This window comes from Musca vetustissima, unplaced genomic scaffold (genome assembly GCF_032173495.1).
Source record: "Musca vetustissima isolate MV318-11 ecotype Yass unplaced genomic scaffold, APGP_CSIRO_Mvet_v1 utg22071, whole genome shotgun sequence".
NCBI lineage: Eukaryota > Metazoa > Arthropoda > Insecta > Diptera > Muscidae > Musca > Musca vetustissima.
Genome location: NW_026887332.1, coordinates 2,226 through 13,123, shown reverse-complemented (window position 1 = coordinate 13,123; position 10,898 = coordinate 2,226).

The following is a 10,898-nucleotide window of genomic DNA, read 5'->3' as shown; positions in this document are numbered from 1 at the left end:
TTGCGGCCAATCCGAAATTAAAAACGCTCCATCAACAATTGGAATACGTGGAAGGGGGAGGGAATGCCCAATAAGAAAAGGAATTCAAATGTTTACGAATGTAGTGTAATGCACACGATGTAAAAATTGTTTAGAAGACGATATGGAAGATAAAACGTTAAGGGATCTAAAATGGGCGGTAATCGATTAATCGATTGTATGTCGATTTTTTGTGGGTAATTGTGAAAAGAATCGAAAAAAGTTATTTTTGGGAATTTTTAATGTAATTAGATTTTAAATTTATAAAGTATATATGATAAATTATTTATACAAAAAATACGGAATATTAATTGTATTTTTAAGAATATAAAATTCTTGCTTGTTCGTATATTAATCGAAAACATTTCGATGTTTTTCTGTAAAAATTAGTATGGTCATTTACTGTAATAAAAAGTGGTATGATTTATGTTAAAATGTCAACATTTTTCCAAATACCTAATAACAATTTGAATTGTCTGTGTGTACAATAATTGGTCTGTTCCCGTACTGTTTCGTCTGTTTCGATATCATAAAGGAAAAATCGTTATCGTAGCAAAATTAGAAGATTCTTACAATACGGGAACAAAGCAAATACAACTTAGGACAACTGGAGACGAATAAACAAAACAACACTGTAGGTAGTGGCTTCTAAACATAAAATAAATAAAAAAACAAGTTTTTCTGTTCTTTAAAAAAAACTTATGAAAGGTTATGATTTCTTTACAAAAACAAGTAGGAAAATGTAAAACATGAACTATTTCTTTCATCGATAACAAAGTAATTACTTCCAGACAAACGCGGTAAAATATCATTTCATTTTAATATAAATATACAAAATGTCAAGAATGAGTTCATACATAGATAAATATTAAACATTTTCAAATGTAAAACGGCATATACATTAGAACTTTTTGCTGGATTAACCTACTTTATGAGGATTTATTTGACATATATGCAAAGGAATTGACAATTGAAACCCACTGGGTTAACGAAATCCGGCTAAATGTAAACGTATTATAAAAGCTCAAAGGAACACTAATTATATTATTTTTCCATGTTTATAACTATACAAAGCAGTCTTACTTAGCTGACTTGTGACAGAACTTCCGTTCCATAAGCCGAGCTTAAAAAAGATTTCCAGGCGCGTTGGCCTTTTGCGCAGTTTTTCCAATTTGAAAGACCATATTCGGCAATGTTATCTTCTGCTTGATCTTTCCATCTTATTCGTGTTCTTCGCCATCTGCGCGAACCATCACCTGGTTCGCTTGTATATGCCCTTTGGGCTGGGGCATCTTCATCCCTTCCCACAACATGACCTAGCCATGACCTCAATACGTCTTACAATGCCGATGTCCGAGAATAGCTGGTAAAACTCATGGTTCATTCGACGGCGACAAGGTAGCCTCATTTGATAAATTTATAATGGCAACCCTGTTCAATTTGTAACCCATCTATCAATTTCAAATAACAGTTCCGTTCCAGAACCTAAAAGAATCTACTAATATTGCAAGTTTTGCAACTTTTTACTTGAAAACCGTTCCTGAAACCACAAAAATGGTAAAACATTGAACCCAATTTAAGAGAATGCATAACTTTTTACTCAAAAAATTTGTGCGAATAAAAATAGTAAACGGAAATGCCAACTTCTGATTGGCCGTTATGTTGATTTTGAAAATTTTCCATTTAATTTTGGCATATTAACTATATTTACGTTCCTGAACTTTTCAATTTGTTTTGTACTCAGACAGCGATTTTGAAATATTTCCCTTTTACTAGCATTACTATTAAAAAAATACTGGAACAGACCAAATTTGAATTGTTTGTGTGTACAATAATACAAGGTAGGACAACTTGAGGTGAATAACCAGGAAAGCAACACTGCAGGGATTGGCTTCTAATGTCAAATATAAAAGAAATAAACGCAAAAAGTCATTCTGTTTATTTGAAAAAAAAAGCACATAAAGGTCCCACACACCATAGAGTATGCATGTCAGCATTTGAAGTAATTTTATGTCACTTTGAGAATGAATGTGTGAGAATTTCATGCAATATAGAAATCAAAATAATTTTTATTTTGAAAATGAATACCTTTTACTCCAAAGTTGTCAGTAAAAAATATTTGAAATAAAATTCTTCGCAGTGCAGGACAAAGCGAGCAGTTATCCGGAGTTCCATGAATCTTAAAAGAGATTTGCAGCCCCTATCATTTACATCCAACGAGATAGAAGCAATTATCTTCAAATACATGCCATCCAAAGCCCTTGGTCCAGACGGCATATCCATGTTCATGTTAAAGAAGCTTGGAGCACTAGAGCTGGGCCATCTGACCAAAGTTCTCGAGTTATCGATGTCACCGTTGGTAATTCCTGACATTTGAAAAGTTGCCCGGATTATTCTAATTCTAAAACCTGATAAATCTGCTACTTATGGTGAGTCTTACCGCCCGATTTCTCTTCTTTCACATGTAGCCAAGATTTTGCTCCCGTTGCTGAAACAGCATTTCGTTCTAGCACAACAACGGCTTTGCAAGGAATTACTTCCAAGATTGTGAATTGCCTCAATCAGCGATGACCACTTAAACGGACCATTGTGGCAGCTTTAGTTCTGCCCAAGGCGATTGATACGGTCGATCATTCCGAGCTGATAACCGACATTACAAATTGCACCCTCCGAGTGATATCAAGGCCTTCGTTGAGGTTCGTAGCCAAAAATCAAAATATCGCATGATCAAAATGGGACGGTGTCCTATCTCCCATTTTGTTCAACATGTATCTTGCGAAACTCCCCATTGCTCCACCATATGTTTCAGTGATGTCGTACGCCGACTGACTGTACTATTATTTCGTCCGGCGTTAACATTCACTGCAAAGTTTACTGTGCCACTTTTCACTTCCTGGACGCGAGAAGTCAATTTAGAATTTGACATTTCCGTTGAAGGTAGGCGCATCCCCACAGTCTATAATTCGAAAATCCTTGGGGTGGTCTTCGATAAACTCCTTCATTTCTCCTCGCAATCCAATTACATCAACCAGAAGGTGGAAGCTAGGAATAAAGTTCTGAAATCTTTGGCTGCCACCTACTTGGGTAAGGATAAAGAAACGTTGGTAACGACATATAAGGCCATAGGTCGTTCCATCCTGAACTATGCTGTCTCAGTCTGGACTTCTTTCATTAGTGACACACAATGGAGATCATTGCAAACAACTCAAAATAATGCACTCCGAATTGCAACCGGCTGTGTCCAGATGACGAGCGTTGATCACCTCTATGGGGAGACCAGGATGCTGTCAGTCAAGCAACATAATGTGTTGTTGACTAGACAGTTCCTGCTGGCCATCCCAACCATCACACAGTGATGGCAGATCCACCTCCGCGACACAACCGCCAGGACTTTAGGTGCTATAGTGATGACATCCAAGACGTCAACAGATTGTTGATCAGCGAACGCTCTGAAATCCGTGCATTATTTAGCGGTCTCCGAAGCCATAAATGGCTACAGATGCAATAAAGTCCTACAACAACATACTCCTGAAATTTCAGAGAGTGAGAGGCTTCTTCGTAGGCAAACCCGTTCAATTCTGGTACATCTAATGTGCGAATACAGCAATATTATCAACTCGTGTCGGCAGGGCATTGTCCCCGGAACCCTAAACAGGTGCCCCCTGCCAGCAAAGCCCTCAATACACACACCATCTATTCAATTGTCCGTCCGAGCCTACAAGCCTATAGCCAATAGCTACCCTATTCAAATCCGATTTCCTAATAATTAATTAATATATTATCCTTTTCCTTCATCCATTGCATAACTATACAAGGTCTCATGCAGTCATATTGTATAAGTTTGATACGTTCTGACTCAACTTCCCGAGCTCAGTCAATTACGTCTGCTGATTGACACCACGGGCATCTCCTCTGCAAGTTCCCTCAGCGGAGACCGTAGGGTGCAGATGCCACCGAGCGGTGGTTGTTGCTGGTTTGCTCTCCTTGCTCGATACTTTTCTCCCATTGGAATATGTAAATGTAGTAGTAAACGACAACCGATCCTCAGCGATCACCGCAATCCTCTGTGATTGCACGAACCACAGCGTTCACTGGTCGTTTAACCTCCTTAGAAGTAACTTGTCGAATAACGTCTACGCGTTATCTACTAACAGGCCTCTGTCGCCGCCCCAAATTACAAAGGTAATTTTGTTGTTGAATATAGAAAAGAATACCACCAATAAATCCAAGATAATTAGAATAATTTAACTAATACTTTCTTGTGTTTTATTTCTTTGAACCTTTCTTTTCTTTACCATTTACCCCATTAACTGCTTGGGAGCTCTCGTTGTCGCTTCACCCCGCTCCCAAGAGTTGATTAATTGAACACCCCCCCACACACCACCACGGCGAGGAGTAGAGCAAACACCTCGCCTCAACATTTGGTCGCATCGAGCCGGATTGAAGTCACCGCCTATTTATTGTTTCTTGTTGGAGAAAACATTGATGGATATCAATTCTCATCTCATCACATCAACAAAACACCACACTAACACCAGGTACGTAAACTCAGATTTCGTCAAAAGTGAGCTACCGCGTGTGTTAGTCTTTTTGTTTGTTAATTTCTAACAATATTAAATTTGGCATTGGTCGGCTTCCAATTATCCCTACGCGTGTGATTTCAATCGTTCGCCTATTCACCTAAATACAGTCCACATTTGTTGCTATTGTCTGTTGTAGTGATCATAAAAATCATTGGAGAACAAATCTTTGTTGTTGCTATTTTTGTTTGCTCTGAATTTCATATATTTTAATATCACCATAGCAACACACATCTCCCGTTCTCATTCGCTTTGTGATTTAAGTCATTTTAGTCGACTTATAACACCACTTCTTGCTTTAATACGTATTTTCTTCCATACAAAATATTAGCAGTCTATCGCCTTGTACAGATCACCCTACGTCGCGTTGATCATACAGAAGAATTCGGTATTGTTGTTACCACCATTCTTCGCCTTAGCTTTGTTGATCTCATTAAAATCCTTCAGTGAGAATTAGAAATAATATTGCAATAACAACACACAGTATTTCCATTCGACTCTCTGCAGTTAAATTACTAATCATCACAACTCCACATATTGTCTGTTTGGTTTACTTGTTCTTCTTTACCCTCACCAACCAAACATATTCGTTTTTTCTCGATTTAACATATTGTACTAACAACAAACATCACCTCTCCCTATACTGCTCGTTTGAATTATTTGTTGTTCTTTTCCTCAAAAGAATTCGTCTTGGTGTTATCCCCCCTCGTTTGTTCTCCAAGCTGAGAAATTACATCGTAATATTAGTAATAACAACATTTACATATCTTCTCCACCTATTACTCGTTTGGTTTATTTGTTATTATATTCCTCATCAACCAAACGAATTTGTTCTTGTTATTCTCCTTCGTTTATTTAAAACTTCTCCTAATATGCAATAACAACAATCGCCCTAACAGTCCACGATCTCGTTGTTTGGTTCATTTGCTGCATCGATCTATCACCAACCAAACATTCTTCTGTTGTTATTATTGTTCTAACGTTGGTCAGTTCTCACTGCAGAATTTGCATTGTCATTTTGCAATAACAACACACGTGTATTCCACGCGCCTATTTCTAGCGTCACCTTGGTATAACAGAAAATATACCAACAATTGTTGTCGACTCCAACTCTCACTGTTGGATCGTTTCTCGCGTCGTGTGTTGAGTGAGTGCGTAGCTGCTTACGCATAGACATTTCGCTGCTAGCGTCGCTTGTGTTTTATTCCGTTTTGTGTGATATTCGTTATTCACCACACTACAGCACAGTGGTACCAAGCGGCAAGATTGTGAATTTTCAAAAACAATTATATTAAAAAATATTTTTGAATTATTTTAAATAAATACTGATTGGTAGTAGGGTTTTTTAGATTTTTGGACATTTGCACCCTACATTCGGCATCTATTGCACACAATCGAAGCATAAAAAGTGCTTGTGAAAAATATTAATTTTTTAAATATTTCTCCCTTTTTGTTGTTGTTTTCAATTCAAAGCATTGCAGATTAGTCATTTTGGAAGGCTTTCAGCATTTTTTGGACATTTCCACCCTACAATCGGTTGTGGTTACATATACCCAAGCAAAATTACTTGCTAAAAATATTGTTTTGTGACAATTACATCTATTGTGGTTGTGTTTCAACACATTAATTTTGCTCAGGGGATATATTCTTGTTTTCTTTACTTTATTATTTGCATTCACCTCTTCAACTACACCCTACAATTGGTAGAATTGGTTTATTTTGAGGAAATTTGAAAAAAATACTTGTTTTTTTTTGTGGTCTTTTTAAAGTAGTTTGGCATCGTGAAGAAATTCATCAAAATTGTCTTCACTTTGTCCTGCTTTAATATAGACTTTGCAATATTTTAAAATTTGTGTCCATTTTTGTAGTTTTGCTGAAATATCTTTTGGGCTATAGCTATCTTTGTTGGATTTTAACTTTTATCTTCCCATAATTTGTTGGAGTTTTCATCTTGCGGCATTTTTATATATTACATATTGAGTTTTCTTTCCCCTTTACCTTGAAAAATGTCGATAACTCCTCTCACCCGCTTCAATAGAGCCACTGGCATTGTCCTAAAAAGTGTGGAATTCTTTGAGAGAATTCCAGAATCCCAGTATTCTGTATACAACCTCGAAATTCGCAATACAGAAATTCGAGAGTTATGGGATAAAGTTCAGTGCACCTATGAGGAGTGCAAAACATACCTTGCGACATCTCCGAATGCACAGGTTGATATAATTGATGTCGTCGAAGAAAAATATAATACTGCATTTATTGCGTATTCTTGGTGTCTATCCACCATAAATCGGCATCTCAATCACCTTCAAAGTAATTGTTCCCCTGCTATAGCTCCACCAGTTACACAATCTCCACCAGTTTCACAATCTCCACAAAATATGCCACCTATCACCTTGTCTCCACCTTCAACTTCGAATACTGTGCAGTTCTCCACTCCTATAGTTGTTTGTGAATTGCAAAATTCTTCCACCATCAATAGCTACACCAATCCACCTGTCGATAAGCATAGTCTCGTTGTTCCCCCTATCGACATTGAAGTTTTTGCTGGCGATTTTATATCTTGGCCCACCTTTCGGGATCTGTTCACCACCTTATTTGTAAACAATTCACAAATTTCGGACATTGAACGTCTCTGCCATTTAATACAGAAGACCACCGGTGAAGCTCGTGAAATCATTTCCAGATTTCCACTCACCAAATCAAGTTTCCCTTTAGCGTGGAAAGCTTTGACCGATACGTATAATAATAAACGTATCGTCGTAAACTCTCACCTCAAATGCTTGTTTGAACTCCCCTCCATCGAAGCTGAAACGGTTTCTGGTCTTAAAACTATCCAACGAGGGATAAATAGTTGCCTTACTGCAATGTCAGTTTATGACGTCATCACGGATCATTGGGATCCGATTGTTGTTTACATTTGTTTGCAGCGTTTGCCAAAAATTACTTTGACTCTGTGGGAGCAAAGTATAAAAAATAAATCGTCGTTGTCCTCTTGGGTAGAATTAGACGCTTTCCTCACGGAGAGGATACAAACATTGATTTGTCTAGAACACGTCCTCCCCACCAAAAATAAGTTGTTGTTGCCAAAGAAAATGCATTCCCCCTCACCTAGTAATATCGCTACACCTCATTTCCCCAATAAATTGTTGTCGGCACATCATTCTAAATGTGTTACCCCACCTCGAGTTATAAATTCACCCTCCAAACCTTCTTGTACCATTTGTCCTGACCAGAGCCACCATCTTCGACTCTGCCTCCAGTTTCTAAAACTTTCGTTTGAGGACAAATTCTCGATCGTTAAGAAAAATAAATGTTGTGTAAATTGTTTGTCTCGTGGACATGTAGTCAATACGTGCACTAGTAAACATAGTTGCACTACATGCAAGCAAAGGCACCACAGCCTTCTTCACCGGTCACCAATCAATAAAGTTGTTACTCCCTCCAATCCACCTCCGGCTTTTACAAAGGTCAAAAGTCGAGGACAGACTTCGTTGCCCCGTTTTTCGGTAAACCCTTCTCCGGCTTTTACCAAAGTCAAAAGTCGAGATTCTAATGTGTCGCACCCTTCTTCGAATAAAAAAGTTGTAAATCCACCGATACCTAACCCCTCCCAAGATACCAATGTTCTCTTAGGAACAGCAGTAGTAAATGTAGTTCATAATGGAAAAACACACCCTGTTCGTGCCATTATTGATCCTTCCTCCAAGGTATCTGTTGTAAGTAAAAAACTTAAAAATGCACTTGGTATTTCTGGTAATTCGAAGAAAGAATCCAGCCCTGCTACACCAAGAGAAATGTGTTCTCTTAAATTGTCGTCCCCTAAGAATTCGTCTAAGATTGTTGACGCAAAGGCATTTGTTCGGCCTAATGTTAAGGGGAAATTGTTTTCTCATCCACCTATTGCAACTTTGAAATCTAAAATTCCTTTAGATTTAGCTGACACCTTTGACGGCAGCCCAATAGATTTGCTACTTGGCGCTGATCTTTACCCCCAAATACTAGAAGCCGAACCACCAAAATTAGTTTTAAATTCGTTGTTGGCCCAAAAGTCTATATTCGGGTATATACTAACCGGTTCAGTTCCAGCCACCTAATCTCTGTATTATAGGTAATAGAAATCGATCACCTTATCGTTTGAATATCGTTTGTGTACTTGAGTCACCCATTTACTAAAATTGTGCCGTTTACTAAATTTGTAACATGAAGCTCACTCGAAATCTGAATTTACGTTCATATGTAGATTTTACTAACCCATATTCCAATTTAATTGTTAATTGCTACGTTGTCGGTCGTAGCAAGGGGGCCGGAATGTATAAGTTTGATACGTTCTGACTCAACTTCCCGAGCTCAGTCAATTACGTCTGCTGATTGACACCACGGGCATCTCCTCTGCAAGTTCCCTCAGCGGAGACCGTAGGGTGCAGATGCCACCGAGCGGTGGTTGTTGCTGGTTTGCTCTCCTTGCTCGATACTTTTCTCCCATTGGAATATGTAAATGTAGTAGTAAACGACAACCGATCCTCAGCGATCACCGCAATCCTCTGTGATTGCACGAACCACAGCGTTCACTGGTCGTTTAACCTCCTTAGAAGTAACTTGTCGAATAACGTCTACGCGTTATCTACTAACAGGCCTCTGTCGCCGCCCCAAATTACAAAGGTAATTTTGTTGTTGAATATAGAAAAGAATACCACCAATAAATCCAAGATAATTAGAATAATTTAACTAATACTTTCTTGTGTTTTATTTCTTTGAACCTTTCTTTTCTTTACCATTTACCCCATTAACTGCTTGGGAGCTCTCGTTGTCGCTTCACCCCGCTCCCAAGAGTTGATTAATTGAACACCCCCCCACACACCACCACGGCGAGGAGTAGAGCAAACACCTCGCCTCAACACATATGTTTCCAATTTTTTCATAAATTTGCTTTTGACAACATTCAGCTTTCAAAATTTAATCGAAAATATCTTCCTTATTAAAAACGGCGTATATTACCATAATTTATTTTCATATAAAGTGTGTTTGTAGCTGCACTATAACATAGATGGGCGATGGTTTCGTCGCGTTAAAGAGCTAAGCAGAATGTTCGCGTTGAGCGTTTTTTGATATCGCGTTAACGCACGCAAAAAGTTAAAATATATTTAACTCCGAAGCGCAGCGTACATCAACTTCGAGCGTTTGTGTTATCGTTTCCTTGTGGTTGTTGTATTTTCGATAACATATAACGCGACGGATGGCTCAACGCGAGCATTCTGCTTAGCCCTTAAATGTAAATGTGTCAGCGTATTCGGTATATTATTTTATTTACCAAATATAAACCCAGTTATACATCTGCAAACAAATCGATTGCAAACCACCACCAAAATAATCACCGTTGATACACACTCACACATTTCGATTAACGATAACACACAGAAAAAAATCGACATACGAACTCCAATCAGACGGAAGCCAACCAGCCGTAGTGAGAGTGAGCTAGAAAAATGCCAAAAATTATCCGCAAGGAAGGAAACGGAAGAAAGTCCTTTTTTGTACTACAACTACACTACTAACTAACGAGACGGAGAAAAACAGAAAACACGGTGCTAGACGGCAACTATCTAATTAGACTAAGGCGACAAAAAAAAAGAACTAACCAAATCCTCGACGACGAAAAAATCAAAAGAAGAAAAAATAGAATTTTATTAAATAGAATTTGCAACGATATTAGAGTGTAGAAGCAGCAGGCAGCAAACTAAACCAGTGTGAGTGTTGTGGAGTAGTGCTTTCGTCGCGTATAGACACCCTAAATTTTTGTAAATTGAATTGGGTCAGTACATCTGACAACACACACAAGAAAAAAAAAACAAAATTGTTATAAAATCTTTGTGTTGAGCTCAAAGTGTAAAGAAAAGAAGAAGGAAAAATGCGACAAAAAGCAAACTAAAAACCTAAAATAAAATACAAAATCTACCCCTTCCCCCCTTTAAATTCTAATAAGAAGACATTCACTTTTTTAATATTTTGTTATTAATGTGTTTCTGTGTGTGCGTGCGTTTTTCTTTTTTATCATTGCAGTGTATATATCTTAAGTGTCCGTGTGTGAGCCAAAAGTGTGCTTTTTGTTGTTGGTTTTTTTATACATATTTCTTGGACGACAAAGTTACTACAACAAAACACCGACTGAATGAATATTTTCACCATATTCTGGTTCCTCCTGAAGATGTTCTATCAACTTTTATGTTGTTCCTTTAGTTTTCTCACATTTCTGTTCAATGTGTTCTGGTTCATGTGTAATTTGGCCTCAGCCGGCATACCATG